The sequence below is a fragment of the Pseudopipra pipra genome, chromosome 14, assembly GCF_036250125.1.
Source record: "Pseudopipra pipra isolate bDixPip1 chromosome 14, bDixPip1.hap1, whole genome shotgun sequence".
Taxonomy (NCBI): domain Eukaryota; kingdom Metazoa; phylum Chordata; class Aves; order Passeriformes; family Pipridae; genus Pseudopipra; species Pseudopipra pipra.
This window is the reverse complement of record NC_087562.1, coordinates 21,290,520-21,306,102: the sequence shown is the minus strand read 5'-3', so window position 1 is coordinate 21,306,102 and position 15,583 is coordinate 21,290,520. Positions and strand designations below refer to the sequence as shown.

Genomic DNA, 15,583 nt, shown 5'->3' with positions numbered 1-15,583 from the left:
GCTCTTTCCACCGGGAAAAAAAGTCTGGATCCTTTCGCGTCTCCTGCAGTTGGTGGGGCAGCCTGGGCATTTTTTCGGCAGGAAGACCGTTCTTTGGTGGCAACTTTTGTCTGGCAGGAATCTTCATTTGGATTCAATTTTTTAAAAGGTGGGACCGGCCATTGCAGTGCAGGGCTGAAAAAAGGGAACAGCAGCTCTTTCCGTAAGGAGAAAAAGTCTGGAAGCTCAGGCTTTGAGGTGCAGTTTTTGGGGCAGCCTGGGCACTTGTTGGGCAGCAAGAACTTTCTGTGGTGGGACCTTTTGTCTGGCACGAATCTTTATTTGGACTAAATGTTTCAGGAGGTAGGACCGGCCATTGCAGCACAGGGCTGAAAAAAGTGAAGAGCAGCTCTTTCGACCAGGAAGAATCTCTGGAGCCTTTTGATTCTGCTGCACTTTTTGGGGCAGCCTGGGCACTTCTTGGACAGCAAGTGTTTTCTGTGGTGGCACCTTTTGTCTGGCAGGAATCTTCATTTGGAGTAAATTTTTCAGGAGGTGGGACCTCCCATTGCAGAGCAGAGTTGAAAAAAGGGAAGAGCGGCTCTTTCCACCAGGTAAGAAAATCTGGAAGCTTTGGCTTTGAGGTGTAGTTGGTACAGCCTGGGCACTTCTTGGGCAGCAAGAGTTTTCTGAGGTGGCACCTTTTGTCTGGCACGAATCTTCATTTGCTTTCAATTTTTCAATAGCTGGGACAGGCCATTGAAGTGCAGGGCTGAAAAGAGGGAACAGCAGCTCTTTTCCTCAGGAAAAAAAGTCTGGAAGCTTTGGCTTGGAGGTGCAGCTGTTGGGGCAACCTGGGCATATGTTGGGTAGGAAGAACATTCTGCGGTGGCACCTTTTGTCTGGCACGAATCTTTATTTGGACTAAATTTTTCAGGACGCAGGACCGGAAATTGCAGCACAGGGCTGAAAAAAGGGAACAGCAGCTCTTTCCACCAGGAAAAGTCTCTGGATCCTTCTGATTCTGCTGCACTTGTCGGGGCAGCCTGGTCACTTCTTTGGCAGGAAGAGTTTTCTGTGGTGGCACCTTTTGTCTGGCAGGAATCTTCATTTGGATTCAATTTTTCAAAAGGTAAGACAGGCCATTGCAGCGCAGGGGTGAAAAAAGGGAACAGCAGCTCTTTCCACCAGGAAAAAAAGTCTGGGAGCTTTGGTTTTGAGGTGCAGTTGGTAGGGCAGCCTGGGCACTTCTTGTGCAGCACAGAGCTTTTTGTGGTGGCACCTTTTGTCTGGCAGCAATCTTCATTTGGTTTCAGTTTTTCAGGAGGTGGGACCGGCCATTGCAATGCAGGGCTGAAAAAAGGGAACAGTAGTCCTTTCCACCAGGAAAAAAAGTCTGGAAGCTTTGGCTTGGAGGTGCAGTTGCTGGGGCAGCCTGGGCACTTCTTGGGCATCAAAGAGTTTTCTGTGGTGGCACCTTTTGTCTGGCAGGAATCTTCATTTGGATTCTATTTTTCAAAAGGTGGTACAGGCCATTAAAGCGAAGGGCTGAAAAAAGGGAACAGCAGCTCTTTCCCTAAGGAGAAAAAGTCTGGAAGCTCAGGCTTTGAGGTGCAGTTGTTGGAGCAGCCTGGGCACTTCTTGGGCAGCAAAGAGTTTTCTGTGGTGGCACCTTTTGTCTGGCAGGAATCTTCATTTGGACTAAATGTTTCAGGAGGTAGGACCGGCCATTGCAGCACAGGACTGAAAAAAGGGAACAGCAGCTCTTTCCACCAGGAAAAAAAGTCTAGATCCTTTGACTTCAGGTACAGTTGTTGGGGCAGCCTGGGCACTTCTTGGGCAGCAAGACCTTTCTGTGGTGGCACCTTTTGTCTGGCAGGAATCTTCATTTGGATTCAATTTTCCAGGAGGTGGGACCAGACATTGCAGCACAGGGCTGAAAAAAGGAAACAGCAGCTGTTTCCCTAAGGAAAAAAAGTCTGGATGCTTTGGCTTTGAGATGCAGTTCTTGGGGCACCCTGGGCACTTCTTGGGCAGCCAGGAGCTTTCTGTGGTGGCACCTTTTGTCTGGCAGGAATCTTTATTTGCATTCAGTTTTTCAGGAGGTGAGACCGGCCATTGCAATGCAGGGCAGAACAAAGGGAACAGCAGGTCTTTCCACCAAGAAAAAAAGTCTGGAAGCTTTGGCTTTGAGGCGCAGTTGTTGGGGTAGCCTGGGCACTTCTTTGGCAGCAAGTGTTTTCTGTGGTGGCACCTTTTGTCTGGCAGGAATTTTCAGTTACATTAAATTTTTCAGGAGGTGGGACCGGCCATTGCAGCACAGGGCAGAAAAAAGGGAAAAGCAGCTCTTTCCCTAAGGAAAAAGAATCTAGAAGCTTTGGATTTGAGGTGCAGTTTTTGGGGCAGCCTGGGCACTTCTTTGGCAGCAAAGAGCTTTCTGTGGTGGCACCTTTTGTCTGGCACGAATCTACATTTGCATTCTATTTTGCCGGAGGTGGGACAGGCCATTGCAGCAAAGGACTGAAGAAAGGGAACAGCAGCTCTTTCCACCAGGAAAAAAAGTCTGGATCCTTTCGCTTCTTCTGCAGTTGATGGGGCAGCCTGGGCACTTCTTGGGCAGCAAGACCTTTCTGTGGTGGCACCTTTTGTCTGGCAGGAATCTTCATTTGGATTCAATTTTTCAGGAGGTGGGACCAGCCATTGCAGTGCCGAGCACAAAAAAGGTATCAGCAGCTCTTTCCCTAAGGAAAAAAAGTCTGGAAGCTTTGGATTTGAGGCGCAGTTGTTGGGGCAGCCTGGGCACTTCTTGGGCAGCCAGGAGCTTTCTGTGGTGGCACCTTTTGTCTGGCGCGAATCTTCATTTGGATTGTATTTTGCAGGAGGTGGGACAGGCCATTGCAGCAAAGGACTGAAGAAAGGGAACAGCAGCTCTTTCCACCAGGAAAAAAAGTCTGGAACCTTTGGTTTGGAGGTGCAGTTGTTGGGGCAGCCTGGGCTCTTCTTGGGCAGCAAGAGTTTTCTGTGGTGGCACCTTTTGTCTGGCAGGAATCTTCATTTGCTTTCAATTTTCCAGGAGGTAGGACCAGCCATTGCAGAGTAGGGTTGAAAAAAAGGGAACAGCAGCTCTTTCTTCCAGGAAAGAAAGTCTGGATCCTTTGGCTTCAGGTGCAGCTGGTGGGGTAGCCTGGGCACTTCTTGTGTAGCAGGAGCTTTGTGTGGTGGCACCTTTTGTCTGGCAGGAATCTTCAGTTGGATTCAATTTTGGGAGTTATTTTGGTCATTGTAGCGCAGGGCTGAAAAATGGATGAGCAGCTCTTTTCCACAGGAAAGTAAGTCTGGATCCTTTGGCTTCAGGTGCTTTGGCCCAGGGGCAGCCTGGGCACTTCTTGGGAAGCAAGAACTTTCTGTGGTGGCACCTCTTTTCTAGGAGGTGTTTGTTCCCTGTTAGCAAGTCCCTTATGGCATCAATCACAGAGCACTGGGACTGCTTACAGGGCATGATGAAGTAAGACACCGGTAGTCGAGAAAGAGGGGCTAGAAAAGTAAATTCCTGTATCTAATTGCCTCCCTTAGTTACAGAAATCGATACTCTTGTGACATGATCTGTACTGACCCTGCTAAGGATGTGCTTTTGCCCTGACCCCTTGCTCCAGATGTGCCAGGTACACCAAAGGAAACAAGACGGAATCTCAGCGAAGCCAAAAATCAGCTCTTATGGCTGTTGACACTCTATGGGGTTTAGCACTGGAGCTCAATCTCTCTGGGATGGCTGGTCCAGAACAGTGTATTTACTGAATGGTGCTGTTGCTGAACTTCCCTGGGCATGTTGCAATTGGCTACTGAGGCTGAAAGGTTTCCTCGAAGGATTTTTATCTTTTGAAACTACAGGCTGAAATTGAGGGATAAACTCCAGTATTCTGAAAGTTGATCGAACAGAAAAGAGTGTTTCTTCTACAACAGATTTGAAATACTGCACTTGTAAAAATCACAAAGCTTGAAGCCTACTCAGCAGAGCTGATTCCTCATCTGCACTGATCATCAGCAACTGGCCTCTCTCCTATTTCAGGGTCTCATCTGTGTACACTGGATTAAGGCCTCCTAACTTCTTAAGAAAAGTAGTGTTATAAGTTCACTTTTCTGGCAAGGTTTCCTTAGCAGATGGGTTGAAAAGCAAAACTTTGGTGCCATGACCAATGAATGCAGAGCGGTGCTAGAGAGCCCAAGGTTATTTGTGGTGCTAGCTTTGCTCCACTCTCTAAGAACTTCCGCCCAGATCACTGCTGGCAACAAGGTTAACGCTTGTTTCATTTTTCAGGCTTTGCATTTCAAGAATGGAGAGTTGTTATTGGAAACTCTGCCATGGCTGTCAGTAACAGCCTCGGAAAACAGTTTTTCTTATTTCTGAGGGAGAAGTTTCCAACCCAGCTTTGGAGTATGCAAATAGTTGAATGACTTGTTGTACAATTGGAAATAAAAATCCATACATTTGCTCTGATTAATGTCTTAACTTATATTTGGCTAAAGAGTCCTTTTCTTGTTACCTTCTTTAAAAAATAGAACCCACAAGAAGAAAGGCGATCTCCTAAAGTGTTGTAACCTTTTAAGTCCACTTGTTGCCACAAAACAACAGCATGCCAATATCACATCCAAAGATACAGAATCTTATAGAGATACACACAAATGTATACCTATACATATCTATGTATGTATATCTATCTACCTATACATATCTATACATATCTATACAAATACACACAAGAAAGTTTGGGGTTCCTGATGAGAGTTCTACACGGGTAATGAACAGAGGACTGGTTTGATGTGTCATACAACTGGGGGGACCAAGAACGTATGTTCTGAGCTTTGATTTACTGTCCTGGTTTGTAACTGCCTGCCTTCCCTTTGGGGGGAACACAGGCCTCTATTTTGCACGGTCTGTTTTGTTTTACTTTGCAGTGGAGACTAGGGGCAGAAGAGTTTGTGGAGCCAAACAGCTCAATGCAGATTCAGTTCCTTTAGTGGTGCCTAAAACTCAGGAGCTGGACTCCACGGTGCCGGTGGGACCCTCCCAACTCCGCCCGTTCCATGATTCCATCAAGTCAACCGTCAGCCCAGCACTACCCCAGCAACCCCCAAAGCACCAAACCGTGTCAGCCATGGCCAGATGCGGGCGCCTCTGAAACACCTGCCGGGGTGCTGGCTCCGCCTGGGCAACCCATTGCAGTGCCTGAGCCCACCCCGAAAAACACAGCGAGAAACCTTTCTCCAGGAGCTGACCTGAAGCTCCCCTGCCTCAGCCTCGGGCCACGTGCCCCGGTCCTCCCAGCGCAGGCTCCTTTCCAGCAGCCCCCTCGGCAGAAGGCGACTCAGGGCTCCCCTCTGCCCCCCCGGCCGGCTCCGCTCCGGCCCTGCTCCCGCCACGGCCCCGCTCGGCTCTGCACAGGGAAGGAACGCGCCCAGCCCCGGCCCGACACCCCGCGGGGGCAGCGCACCGGGGATCCCTCCCCGGGGCTCACTCATTGGGGGTCCCTCCCCGGGGCTCACTCACCGGGGGTCACTTGCCCGGTGGTCACTCCCCGGGAGTCACTTGCCAGGGGTTGTTCACTGCGGGTCGCTCACCGGGGTCCCTCCCCAGGGCTCACTTACCGGGGCTTCTTCACCGCGGGTCACTCACCGGCTGTCACTTACTGGGGGTCACTCGCAGGGTGTCGCTCAGCAGCAGCCACTCGCCGGGGGCCGCGCACGGGGGGTCCCTCCCCCGGGGCCGTGCACCGAGGGCCACTCGCCGAGGGTCCCTCCCCCTCAGCGGCAGCACTCCCAAGCCCGGCCCCGCTCGCTCCCACCCTCACCCAAACCCCACCAACTGCCCCTCTCGGCCCTGCCCCCGCCCCGCCCAATCCTTGCCTCGCTCCGCCCACTCCACCGCCTCCCATTGGCTGCGCACGTTCGGCCGTGGAGCGAGGAGCGCGCGGAGCGTTGCCTGGAAACCGGCGAGGGAATCCTGGGAATCCTCAAGGTGCCGGCGCTGCCCCGCCACTCCTGGAGCCAGCGGCTGGGCCCGCGCTGTGAGTGGGCACTCAGCGCCTGGCTGCAGCCGCCACAACGGCCAGGGAAGCAGGCGCGCGGAAGGCGCGCTTCGGCTCCCGGGCAGCGAGGAGCCCTAAAAAGAACAAAAGTGTTGAAAGAGAGGGAACTCATCGCACCATCACAGAACATGCTGAGTTGGAAGGGACCCACGAGGAGCGTCGAGTGCAAGCCTTTGCCCGGCACAGGACCAACCCCAAGAGTCACACCGTGTGCCTGAACTCTGCCAGCCTTGGTTTGTGACCACTGCCCTGGGGAGCCTGGTCCAGTGCCAACCACCCTCGGAGGGAAGAACCTTTCCCAAATATCCACCCTAAACCCACGTGAAAAAAACCTATTTGCAACCAAAAAAAAAAGTTTCTATTTTCTTCTTTCCTCTTTTCCTTATTTAGTGTTTACACAACAGTACTGCAGTGCCCTACTGGCTCAAAACTGAACTACTTGAAGTCCTTGCCATATAGGCTGGATTTTGTCCCTTAGGCAGAGGCTAATCTGTCTGCAGTCCACCAGGACTGCCAGAGCTTGGGGAAGGGATGGAGGCTATCGCAGGAAGGAACAGAGATGCGGAGATATTCCCTGATATTCCAATCTAGAAGCGGCTCAAGAGACAGCCCTGGAGTTGGAAACACTTGCCTTCGTCACTGGACGATCTTGTCCAGCACCACAGAAAGGATCTTCTCCTCCGGCAAAGCCGCAGCTTCTCAGGAGCCGTGGATTGAGAACCGATGTCTTGGGGACAGGAGCTGCTGGGCCACCTGCTCCTGGGAATCTTAGACAGCAATGGCCTGGGCTCCCACTCCTACCCGCAGCCTTTTGCTGCCATGTGCATCCTCGGCGAGGAGCGGGCTCTGCTCTTCCCCACCCCTCCCCGGCAGCAGGGAGACCTGGCCAGACAGGCTCCTGTGTGTGACTCTGGCAGGTCTCCCAAAGGCTCTGGGAGGGATGGAGTCTCTTGCCAGAAGTAACTGAGGTGCCGAGATACTCCGTCCCCTGCTCTTGCCATACTGGATCGGGGAAGAGCCCTGGAGTCGGGAACACCTGCTTTTGCCATAGCAGACAACGCAGCACGTGTTGCTGCACAGGATCCTGATGTGGCGCTGGGAGAGCATCAAGGGACGCATGGATTGGGCACCTCATATTTGGGATAAAGTGTCATTTGTCTTCAATTTTGGGAGACGAGTGCAGGGTTACGAAAAGAAACAAACAACAGCCTTTATTCCAAAAAAGAAAGCCTGTATGCTTCACTTTGAGGGGCAGGTGGTGGGACACCCTGGGCACTTCTTGGGCAGCAAGAGCTTTCTGTGGTGGCACCTTTTGTCTGGCACGAATCTCCATTTACATACAATTTTCCAGGTCATGGAACCGGCTATTGCAGAGCAGGGCAGAAAAAAGGGAATGGCAACTCTTTCCACCAGGAAAAAAAGTCTGGAAGCTTTGGCTTTGAGGTGCAGTTGGTGTGTCAGCCTGGGGACTCCATAAGCAGCAAGAGTTTTCTGTGCTGGCACCAGTGGTGTGGGAAAAATTTTTATCCGTATGCAATTTTGGGGGTAGGGCTGGGAGTTGGGAGGCGGGGCTGAAAACAGGAAACAACAGCCCTTATCCCCAGGAAAGAAAGCCTGGAAGCTTTGGCTTTGTGGTGCAGTTTGTGGACCATGCTGAGCACTCCATGAGCAGCATAAGCTTTCTGTGCTGGCAACTTTCGTCTGTGAGGTATTTTTTTTTTTATGCAATTTTGGCGGGTAGGGCTAGCAGTTGGGAGGCGAGTCTGAAAACAGGAAACAACAGCCCTTATCCCCAGGAAAGAAAGCCTGGATGCTTTGACTTTGTGGTGCACTTGGTGGGCAGGGCTTGGGACTCCATGGGCAGCAAGAGCTTTCTATGGTGGTACCTTTGATCTGGGAGGAATCTTCGTCCGTATGCAATTTTGGGCATCTGGCTGGCATTTGGGAGGCAGGGCTGAAAATAGGAAACAGCAGCCCTTATCCCCAGGAAAGAAAGCCTTGAAGCTTTGGCTTTGTGGTGCAGTTGGTGGACCAGGCGTGGAACTCTATGAGCAGCAAGAGCTTTCTGTGCTGGTACCTTTGGTGTGGCAGGAATCTTTTTCCATATGCAGTTTTGTGAGTCTGGATGGTATTTGGGAGGCAGGGCTTAAAACAGGAAACAACAGCCCTTATGACCAGGAAAGAAAGCCTGGAACCTTTGACTTTCTGGTTCAGTTGGGGTGTCCACCTGGGGACTCCACGAGCAGCAAGAGCTTTCTGTGGTACCACCGTTTTTCGTGTGGGAGGAATCTTAGTCCATATGCAATTTTGGGAGTCTGGTTGGCAGTTGGGAGGCGGGGCTGAAAACAGGAAACAACAGCCCTTACGGCCAGGAAAGAAAGCCTGGATGCTTTGACTTTGTGGTGCACTTGGTGGGCAGGGCTGGGGACTCCCTGGGCAGCAAGAGCTTTCTATGGTGGTACCTTTGATCTGGAAGGAATCTTCGTCCGTATGATATTTTGGGAGTCGGGCTGGCAGTTGGGAGGCAGGGCTGAAAACAGGAAACAGCAGCCCTTATCCCTAGGAGAGAAAGACTGGAAACTTTGACTTGGTGCTTCAGTTGGTTTGTCAGCCTGGAGACTCCATTGACAGCAAGAGCTTTCTGTGCTGGCACTTTTGGTGTGGGAGGAATCTTTGTTTGTATGCAATGTTGGGAATCTGGCTGGCATTTGTGAGGCAGTGCTGTAAACAGGAAACTACAGCCCTTATCCCTAGGAAAGAAGGACTGGAAGATTTGGCTTTGTGGTGCAGTTGATGGGCAAGCCAGGGCACTTCACGGGCAGCAAGAGCTTTCTGTGCTGGCAGCTTTGTTGATCAAGGAATCTTTGTTTGTATGTAATTTTGGGAGTCGGGCTGGCAGTTGGGAGGCAGGGCTGAAAACAGGAAACAACAGCCCTTATCCCCAGGAAAGTACAACTGGATGCTATGGGGGTTTTTTTGCAGTTGGGTTTTTCAGCCTGGGAACTCCTTGGGCAGCCAGAGCTTTCTGTGCTGGCACCTGTGGACATGGAGGAATCTTTGTCCGTATGCAATTTTTGGAGTTGGGCTGGCTGCTGGGAGGCAGGGCTGAAAACAGGAAACAACAGCACTTATGCCCAGGAAAGAAAGACTGGAAGCTTTGGCTTTTTGGTGCAGTCGGTTTGTCAGCCTGGAGACTCTTGGGCAGGCAGAGCTTTCTATGCTGGCACCTTTGGTGTGGTAATCGTCTTCATCTGTATGCAATTTTGGGAATAGGGCTGTCAGTTGGGAGGTAGGTCTGAAAACAGGAAAGAACAGCCCTTATCCCCAGGAAAGAAAGACTGGAAGCTTGGGCTTCATGGAGCAGTTTGGTTTGTCAGACTTGGCAGTCCTTGGGCAGCAAGAGATTTCTATGCTGGCACCTTTGGTGTGGGAGTAATCTTCGTCCATATGGAATTTTGGGAGTTGGGCTGGCAGTTGGCAGATAGGTCTGAAAACAGGAAACAGCATCCCTTATTCCCAGGAAAGAAAGACTGGAAGCTTTGGCTTTCTGGTGCAGTTTGTGTGTCAGTCTGTGCACTCCATGGGTAGCAAGAGCTTTATGTGCTGGCGCCTTTGCAGTAGGAGTCTTTATTTGTCTGCAAGTTTGGGAGTCGTGCTGGCATTTGGGAGGCAGGTCTGAAAACAGGAAACAACAGCCCATATCTCCAGGAAACAAAGCCTGGACGCTTTGGCTTTGTGGTGCAGTTGGGTTTGTTAACCTGGGCACTCCTTGGGCTGCAAGAGCTTTCTGGGGAGCCCCCGCGGAAGTATCGACGTTCTATTGGATGACTCACCGGCGCGAGGAGAGGGGCGCAGCTCAATTTGGCAATGACGTCATTCCAGCAGAGCTGTTCTATTGGCTGCGACCCACGAGGGAGCCCCAGAACCTGTTCATGGCGTGGGAGGGGAGAGGTAGCATGGCCAAGAAAGGGGGTGCAGAGGGTGTTCCAGTGCCCAGGAAAGGGGCAAAAAACTTTCCCCCCTCTCTCCCAGGGCTCCCTCAGCCCATCCCAGTGTCTCCTCTCTCTCCCAGTGCCCCCCCAGCCCATCCCGGTCTCTCCCCTCTCTCCCAGTGCCCTCTCAGCCCATCCCAGTGTCTCCCCTCTCTCCCAGTGCCCCATCAGCCCATCCCGGTCTCTCCCCTGCTCTCCCAGTGCCCCCGTCCATCGAGCTCCCAGCCCGGCCCCACCCCCTGCTCTGCTCCGGTCCGGATTTCTCCCCTGCAGGGGCAGCTGAGGCGGCTCCAGGGCGGGCGGGAGCTTTGGGGGCAGGGGGTGGCTCCCGACGTGCTGCTGGAACCGCCCCTGGCAGGGCGGGCCCGTCAGCCTGGGGCACCTCCTCACCCGAGCCTGGGGGACGGGCCGGCAACTGGGAGGGGGGTTGGGGAGGAATGAGGAGGCTGAGAAAGGGTTGGGGGTCGTGGAGGTAAGTGTGAAGGGGTTTGGGGGAGCTTGGGGGGTTGGGAGGGAGGTTGGGGAGATTGGGGCAACTGTGAGGGGTTTTGGGGAATCGTTGGGAGTGTGGGAAGGGAGTGGGAGGGAGTTTGGGGGCGTCCTCGAGGGGAAGGGTGCAACTAGGAGAGGGTCTGAGGGGTCCTGGGAGGGCTGGAGGTAACTGCGAGGGGTTCGGGGGCATCTTGTGGGGTTTTGTGGGTCTGGGAGGCAGTCTGGGGGCCTTGGAGGGTTTGAGGGCAAGTTGGGAGTGTTCTGTGAGACCAGGATGGGATTCGAGGGCTCCTGGAGGGGCTGGGAGGGGTTTATGCCTTTATACTGCGGGCATTGTCTAGTATTGATGGGGGTAATCGGTGAACTGACTGTTTCATAATCACCCAAATTTTGACAAGACTTTGAAGGTGGTCAACCTCAGTTTGAAGCAGCTCATTTTTAGCAACAAGTTTATCCGATTTTTCTCCTGTTTCCCTCTCAAAGGCTAACGATGACTTCAACACCACATTTTCTGATTTCAAAACAGTAGACTCAACATCAGAAAACCAGTCATGACTTCCCTGTCAGCACTCCATGCGGATGTCTGTGCACTCACTTTGGCCTGAGAGAAACCTGCCTGTTTGCAGGGCACTAACTGGGCAACTTTTCTTTTGGCAGATGGAAAAGGGCAGATCAAGAGAAAACATATGGGTCCAGCAGAATTGATGCTGCTTCTGTCAAAAGCAGAGCAGAGGCCGAAAGCACTTTAGGAAGTTGCTTGCAGAAGCACTGTGCATTCCAAGTTACAGCTCAGCAGTCTCAGTGACTTGTCCAACATGAGAGCTCCTTTTCCATTTCTCAGCCCTCAGATTCCTCAGAAGTAGGAAACTGACAACACTGACTCAGAAAAGCTCCTTTCCTTCCTAATAATTGTGCTTTGTCCTTCCCATTTGACAGTGGAAATGTGCTGGTGTGATCTGGATCTGTGAGCAGCCCTGACCTCCCACAGCACTCATCCAACGGCAGGAAGACCCTGCCTGGTTCCTGCTAGGGTTCTCACCACCCACCGACAGCTTCTCCCTGCAGAGGTGTGGGCAACTACCCAGGCAGGATGAGACCTGAGCCTGGCAGGCAGCAGGGTCCCTGCCTTGACATGAAGAACCCCGGAGCACAGGGACCCTGCTCTGCAGGACAGCCCCGGGCACTCCTGGCTGCACCCCCACCTTCCCAGCCCACAGCCATCCCTGGCAGAAGGAGCCCACCTGCACTGTCCCTCTGACGGTGCTGCAGGGAAGGCCTGCCCTGGAGAACATCCTCCTCCTGTGCAACAGAGAAACTGGGAGAGTCCTTACAGAGGTGCAAGGCTGTGGGATGTGGTAGCTTTAGGAGATTCCTCCAGGAACACAAGGGACATTGCCCTGCACCTGTAGACTCACTCTGCAGAGGAGTGTGAAGTCGTGTCCCCAAGGGAAGTCTCAGCTGAACACCTCCCATCTTTCCGCTGCCTTTAACCTCCCTCTGCCTTGCTTCTCTTCTCTCGTGGCTACAGGCAGTGCCCTCGGCCCTACAGGGCTGTGCAGAGGAGCTGCTCCTGGGCAGAGCTGTCTCTCTGCAGTGCTGCCCGCTTGCCAGGAGCTCCCTGTGTGCCAGGAGCCCGGCCCAGCTGAGCAGCACAGCAAGAGCCAAAGGTAGCCCTTTCTCTGCCCCTCTGGGTTCCCCGCAGGTGTCCCTGGGGCTCCAGGGGAACCTGCTGTGGAACAGGCTGAACAAAACAATGATGTTCCCTCTTCTCCCCTCTTCAGTGACACTTCTTTCCAGCAGTGACATTTCTCCCCTTAGAAAATTAACAGGGTAAGATGATCACCTTTTCTAGTTTCATCATTACACAGGATGCCAGGAGGGTGACAGCAAAGGATCTGATAACTCCCTGGCACAGTGGGGGTTTTCCTGGAGTCACACAGAGAAATGTGTCAGGGCTCTGAGAGGTATCCACCTCTGAGCTGGACTGATGCACTGCTCACACACACTGGGGTGCTCAGAGACATGAGTCCTTCCCTCGCACACACACAGGCAGTTCATTGCAGCAGGGGCAGTGTCTCCCTGGGCTCCTGCTGCCACTCCCAGAGCCTGGAGCCACCTCTGCCCTGTAGTGCTCCCACCCTGCCCACTCCTACACTTCAGATGAACACTGGGGTTTTCTACTCCCTGGAACTGCCCAGTCCAGTCCCTCCCCGGTCCCCCCATCTCCCTGCCCCGCCCCAGCCCAGCAGAGCAGCACAGTCGTTTCTGGTCCTGCAGTAAGAAGGGGAGGCAATAGAGGACAGGGACAGTGACTGTGTGTCTGGACTGCTCAGGAGATCATCAGCTCAGGCGGCAGCTCCTGCAACCCCAGGGCCAGACCCGCTTCCCAGTGGCCCAGGCAGATGCTGCCATGTGGGCACAAGCTCTGCTGCCCAGGAGGGTCCTGTAGTGCAGAGCTTTGCAGATGGCCACATAGCGGTCGTAGGACATGATGGTGAAGAAGGGCAACCTCCGCTGTGATCAAGAAGAAAAGCAATGTGCAGCTCATCCTGAGCAGGAGATACCCCTGGTGTTCCAGAGGGAATTGGCCATGGCTTTGGGGACGGTGGTGCAGATGCAGCCCAGGTGCATGAGGGAGAGGTGGAGCAGCAAGAAGTCCCTGGGGGTGTGCAGGTGGTGGTGGCAGGCTACGGCGCTGAGGATGAGGCTGTGGCCCAGGAGGGCAGCCAGGGAGATGCCCAGGAAGAAGCAGAAGTGCAAGAGCTGCAGCCCTCGCATGCCAGGAGGAGGATGTGTGGGATGGAGCTGCTGTTGGACAGGAGCTTCCTCCGGGCATCAGGAAGTGTCCAAGGAGGAAAAGGCAGCAGAAATATTTCCTAGACCAAAGCCCATGAATTCCTCTGAGCATCTACCCTCATCCCAAGTATCTGCTGTCACACATATATAGATTCTGGACTGCAGAAGACAGGTTTAGCATGACTTTAAGATGATTTCTTCTGAATTTTTTGATTTATTTTTCTGCTGCCAGGTCTGACAGCTGTGTCACGGTGACACGGGGGGCATCGTAGAACCAAACAAACCCTGAGACATTTCAGAATCCCACGTGTTGGGTCTGTCTGAGCTGGAGTTCATTTTCTCACTGCAGCCATCACAGTGCTGTGCTTTGCATTGGGAGCTACAAAGGGGTTAATCACACCAGTGCTTTGGCAACTGCTGAGCAGGGCTGGCACAGCATCTGCATTGTCAGCTTCCTCCCTTGAATCGGAGGCAAGCTCATGAGAGGGGATACAGGCAGGCCACTTAAGCCAAATGGACCAAAGAGACATCGCTACAAAAGCTCAGGAAAGGAACAGGAAAGGGGGAAATCCATTTTTTTACAATATATGCCTTCTGAGCGGCCTCTCTGTGTGGTGAAGCCCTGCTTCCTGTGAAGTGGCCAGGCATGGCTGCTGAAGGGAAGTAGAGAATAAATCTCTTTATTTTCCTCTTCACTTATGCATGCACAAGCTTTGGCTTTTGCTTTAGTAAAGTGCCTGATCTCAAGGTAGAAGTCATTTTCCATCTTCTTCTGTCTCTCCTGTCTGGCTGGGAAGGGCAGCGATAGAGCAGTTTGGTGGGTACCTGGCATCCAGACAATGTCAACCCAGTGCAACATGGCAGGGTCTCATGGAACCAAAGGACTGCTGGGACACTGGGGGAACTCACAGAATCAAGCGACCGTCATGACACTGCCCTGCATCACGGAAGTAAATATTCCCTGGGAAAGTACAGAAACCCAGGGAATTAAGGGACATCATTGGGATGTGCGGGACCTCATGGAATTAAACAAACCCTGGGATATATTTGGAACTTCATGGAATCAAAGGGATAAAACCAAAGAATTAAACCCCATGACCAGAAACCATTGGTTTGAATATTTCTTTAATATGCCAGCTGGGGATTCAGGGGGGTGCTCTGCCATGCATGAATCAAAGAATCAGTATAAATTTTGGAATATAAATACAGTGATACTTGAAAGACCCCCCTTCACAAGCAGTCCATACTTAAGATTTTGGGGTCAAATAGCATCTGGGATTGTATTCGTGGAGCAAGACTGCCATCTAGCGTCCATTTCTTCGGGGGGGGCAGTCATTTTCGCAGAGTGGTCTTGCTTAGCAGGCCTCGTAGCATCTCTGATTGATCTATCCGACCTCTAACCCCAAACCTAAATGTTCTAGGACCAGCTAAGACATGTGTGTTAGAACTTCCCATTTGCTTAAACAATGTATAATTGACTTTCTTCTTAACAGAACAATCTCTTATTAAACAAGTTTTCTGAGGCAAGTAAGCTAATTTCTTGAAGATGGGCATATGATACACTCTCTATTAGTTTCCATGTATCATCTACATTCTCTCTCCTAAAATTAATTGTAGTCTTAAAAGAAAACACAACTACCACGCCAAGAAAGCAAATCCCTTTGTTGATTATGATTTTTATCTAAGAAAAACTTCTGATTTACTAAGTCATTTAGAAAGGTGATCCTCTCTCATTTCAGTGCCATTGTGACAATATGGGGCCTCCTGTAACACATGGAACACTGAACACTGCAGATTCCCATGGACTCAAGGGGCCATTGTGACACTCTATGGCCTCATGGAAGAGGGAGGCCCTGCAGAGAGACCTCAAATCAGAGGTTTGGGCAATCATCAACAAGAAGAAGTTCAACAAGGGGAAGTACCGGATTCTGTCCCTGGGATGGGGCAAACCCGGATGTATGGACAGACTGGGAATAGCAGCGCTGGAAAATGGCCTCTGGCGTCCTGGTGCATGGCCAGTTGGCCAAGGTCAGTGGCGCCCTGGCGGGGGCTCTTTGCTCAGTCACACAAGGGTTTTCAGAAACAGTTCCTCCCTTGCACACACATACAGAGTGTTCACACACCCGGAGCCTGGATGCACATCCGCCCTTGTGGGGTGCCACCTGCTTTGCCACTCTCTGAGATGCCCCACGGCTTGAGGGATGGACATGGGGAGCTCTGTCCACAGAAGCACATCCCAGA

General features: G+C 52.3%; 1 long non-coding RNA gene across 1 annotated transcript; it reads left to right on the top strand.

Moving 5' to 3' along the window:
- The first annotated feature begins 10,755 nt into the window (after window positions 1-10,755).
- On the top strand, window positions 10,756-14,869 carry LOC135422277 (uncharacterized). The gene is made up of 2 exons (XR_010434408.1): window positions 10,756-12,376; window positions 13,575-14,869. It is a non-coding gene; the product is annotated as an uncharacterized LOC135422277 (long non-coding RNA).
- The last annotated feature ends 714 nt before the right edge of the window (window positions 14,870-15,583 follow it).